Genomic DNA, 4,624 nt, shown 5'->3' on the forward strand with positions numbered 1-4,624 from the left:
CGGGGGTGCGGGGCTCGGGGCGGCGGCTCCGGCGGGCGAGGGGGCGGGGCTCCGGCGCTCCCGGCGGCGAGGGGCGAGGCAAACGGCGGGCGGCGGCGGTGGCTAGATGCGGCGGCGGCGGGCGGCTCCTCCGGCGATGGTGGCGGCGAAAACGGAGGGGGGGCTATATATAGCAAGGGGGGTGCTAGGAGGCTTGGGGAAGGGGTCGGGCTTGGGAGGCGTGCGGGCGGCGGACTCCGGCGGCACGTCGGCGTGTGGGAGGAGGAAGGCGACGGGGCGGGCCGGCCTGGCTTCGGCTGGGCCTCGGCCCAGTCGGGCAAGCGCGTTTTTTTTAAATATGTTCCGCGGAAAATATTGCATAGAAAACTAAATAAAAATCAGAAAAATATGAAATAAATTTTCCTCGTCTAGTTAGAAAATCTAGAATAGGGTGAACATTTTTAAAATCAAAAATAAATATTTTGAAAACATGCATATTTTTAAATGTAATAAAAATTTCAAATAAAATCCAATAAATTCCAAATAATGATTTTAACATTTTTCCTCCAGTATTTCAAATGTTTTGGAGAAGTCATATTTTCTCCTCTCATTTATTTTTAAAATGAAATATTTTTCCGGAGAGAAAAATAATTAAAATCCCAATCCTCGTTTGAAAATTAAATAAGAAAATTTGAGAAAATCCCCAACTCTCTCCGAGGGTCCTTGAGTTGCTTAGGATTTATCGAGGATTTGTCAAAATGCAATAAAACATGATATGCAATGGTGATCTATGTATAACATTCCAAATTGAAAATTTGGGATGTTACAAACCTACCCCCCTTAAGATGAATCTCGCCCTCGAGATTCGGGTTGGCTAGAAAACAGGTGGGAGTGGTTTTTCCGTAGATCTTCCTCTCGCTCCCAGGTGGCCTCATCTTCTGTGTGGTGACTCCACTGAACTTTGCAAAACTTGATAACCTTGCTGCGGGTAACTCGGCTGGCATACTCGAGAATCTTAACTGGCTTCTCCTCATAGGTCAAATCACTTTCCAACTGAATCGCTTCCAGTGGCACAGTATCTCTCAGCGGTATCTCAGCCATCTCTGTGTGGCACTTCTTCAACTGCGAAACGTGAAATACATCATGTACTTCAGACAATCCTTCGGGCAATTCCAGCTTGTAGGCAACTTCTCCCATACGTTCCAACACTCTGTATGGTCCGAAAAAACGGGGCGCTAACTTTCCCTTAACTCCAAAGCGCTTCACTCCTCGAAGAGGTGATACTCGAAGATACACTCTGTCTCCGATTTCGTGAACGGTCTCCTTGCGTTTAGAATCAGCATAACTCTTCTGCCTGGACTGGGCTACCTTGAGCCTATCGCGAATCAACTTCACTTTCTGTTCAGACTCCTTAATCAAATCTGGTCCAAACAACTGACGGTCTCCAACTTCGTCCAACAACAACGGTGTTCTACACCTCCTTCCGTACAAAGCTTCGAAAGGGGCCATCTTCAAACTGGTTTGATAACTGTTGTTATAAGAAAACTCCACATATGGCAAATTGTCGTCCCAACTTGATCCATAATCTAGCGCGCGGGCTCTCAACATGTCCTCCAAAATCTGGTTGACTCTCTCGGTCTGTCCATCTGTCTGCGGGTGAAATGCTGTACTGAATTCCAGCCTGGTTCCCAATGTTTCATGTATCTGCTTCCAAAACTTCGAGGTAAATTGGGTTCCTCTGTCTGATACAATGGTCCTCGGAACTCCATGCAAACATACTATACTGGTCATGTATATCTTTGCCAACTTAGCACTGGTGTAAGTGGTCTTCACTAGAATGAAATGAGCCACTTTCGTCAAACGGTCGACTACAACCCATATCGAGTCATAGCCTGAACGGGTCCTGAGTAATCTTGTGATAAAATCCATGCCTATTTTATCCCACTTCCATTCGGGTATCGGCAATGGTTGTAGCAATCCTGCTGGCTTCTGATGCTCTGCCTTCACTCTCTGACATACATCACAAACTGCTACAAACTCCGCAATATCCTTCTTCATTCCGGTCCACCAGAAAGTATTCTTCAAATCCAAATACATCTTGGTATTCCCTGGGTGAATCGAGTACGGTGAATCATGGGCTTCTTGCAAAATCAACTTCCTGATCTCCAGATCATTTGGCACATATACGCGGTCCTCGAACCATAAGGTATTGTGCTCGTCCTCACGAAATCCCTTGGCTTTTCCTTTGCTCATCTTCTCCTTTATCTCTTCAATCTCCTTGTCTGTTTTCTGAGCTTCTCTGATCTTGTCCATCAAGGTAGACTGAATATTCAATGTCGCTAAATAGCCTCTAGGGACTATCTCCAAACATAGCTCGCGTAAGTCCTCGGCTAACTCCTGAGGTAACTCTCCTGTCTTGATGGTGCTGATATGACTCTTGCGGCTCAACGCGTCTGCTACTACGTTAGCCTTTCCAGGGTGATAATGCAATCTCATATCATAGTCTTTGATGAGCTCCAACCATCTCCTCTGTCTGAGGTTTAACTCCTTCTGCGTGAAAATGTACTTCAAACTCTTGTGATCCATGTACACTTCACAATGGTTTCCGATGAGGAAATGTCTCCATGTCTTCAATGCATGCACCACGGCTGCAATTCCAAATCATGCGTAGCATAATTCTTCTCATGGGGTTTAAGTTGTCGCGAAGCATACGAAACAACTCTTCCTTCCTGCATAAGCACTGCTCCAAGTCCTCGACGAGAAGCGTCGCAATAAACTTCATTGTCCTTGCGTTGATCTGGCAGAATCAACACGGGTGAGGTAACCAATCGTTTCTTCAACTCCTGGAAACTAGCTTCACATTCCTCAGTCCAATTAAATTTTGTGTCCTTCTTCAATAGCTCAGTCATGGGCTTAGCAATCCTTGAGAAATTCTCGATAAATCTCCGGTAGTATCCTGCAAGTCCAAGAAAACTCCGGATTTCTCCAACTGTCGTGGGTGATTCCCAACTTGTCACTGTGTCAACCTTGGCAGGGTCTACTGCTATTCCTTCTCCAGAAATAACATGTCCAAGGAATCCAACTTCCTTCAACCAAAACTCACATTTGCTGAACTTGGCATATAACTGATGTTCTCTGAGCTTCTCATGTACCAATCGTAAATGCTCCTCATGCTCTTCTTCATTCTTGGAAAAGATTAAAATATCAACAATGAACACCACGACGAACTTATCCAAAAATTTCATAAACACTTTGTTCATTAGGTTCATGAAATAGGCCGGTGCGTTAGTCAGTCCAAATGACATAACGGTATACTCATACAATCCATATCTGGTGGTAAAAGCTGTCTTGGGTATATCCTGCTCTCGAATCTTTAACTGATGGTATCCTGATCGTAGATCGATCTTGGAAAATACTTTAGCTCCTTGCAGGCGGTCAAACAAATCATTGATCATCGGCAGTGGGTACTTGTTTTTGATGGTCACTTCATTCAGTCCTCGGTAATCAACAACCATCCTTAGTGATCCATCTTTCTTCTCCACTAGAAGTACTGGTGATCCCCAAGGTGACGAACTTGGGCGAATATAGCCTTTATCCAGTAACTCCTTGATCTGCTTCTTAATTTCCTCCAAATCCTTTGCGGGCATCCTGTACGGTCTCTTAGATATTGGCCCTGTGCCTGGCAAAAGTTCAATCAAGAACTCAATGTCTCTATCTGGGGGCATGCCTGGCAACTCTTCTGGAAATACATCCGGATAGTCCTTCACCACTCGTACTTCCTCCTGTACAACTCCTGATAAGGAATTTACTTGAGTCCTCTTCGGCATATGCCTGGATACATACTTGATCCTTTTTCCTTCCGGGGTGGTAAGCAAAATAGTCTTGCTGGCACAATCAATGTTTCCTCCATACAACGATAGCCAATCCATTCCCAATATCACATCCAAACCTTGCGATTCCAAAACAATGAGGTCTGAGGGGAAAACATGCCTACCAATGGCCAATGGTATCTTAAAACATCCTTGGGTGGCCATATACTCTGCTCCTGGCGAGGTTACTAACATGGGGCTTTTGAGAACTTGGGTGGACATCTTAAACTTGTTTACGAATCCCCTTGATATGTATGAATGCGATGCACCAGTATCGAAAAGAACAGTTGCAGTAAATGACTTAACAAAAAACTTACCTATTACTGCATCAGGCTGAGCTTCAATCTCCTCCACGCTCACGTGGTTCACATGTCCTTTGTTGAACGGGTTCGGCTTCTTCCCAGAGCTTCCATTGCCATTTCCATTTTGGGCTTTGGGACAATCAGTTGCATAATGTCCCGTCTTCTGGCACTTGAAACAAGTAATGTGACTTAGATCTCTCTTGGTTGGGGTAGATGGGTTGGTGCGGTTCTGTCCGTTTCCTCCTCCATTCCCATTACCATTCTTGGAGCCATTATGGTTGTGCGAACTACCTCCTCCATGGGTATGCTGAAACTGTCCTCCCGGCTTCGAGGTAAATCGTGGCTTCTGCTGGGCTCCAGAATTGTACTTCCCTTGTCCATACTTCCTCTTGCGGTTTTCAATCTGTTGTTGCTTCCCTTCTATCATGAGAGCTCTATCCACCAGCTCCTGGTACTTGTTGAAAGTTGCTACCA

The sequence above is a fragment of the Triticum aestivum genome, chromosome 4D (assembly GCF_018294505.1).
Source record: "Triticum aestivum cultivar Chinese Spring chromosome 4D, IWGSC CS RefSeq v2.1, whole genome shotgun sequence".
Taxonomy (NCBI): domain Eukaryota; kingdom Viridiplantae; phylum Streptophyta; class Magnoliopsida; order Poales; family Poaceae; genus Triticum; species Triticum aestivum.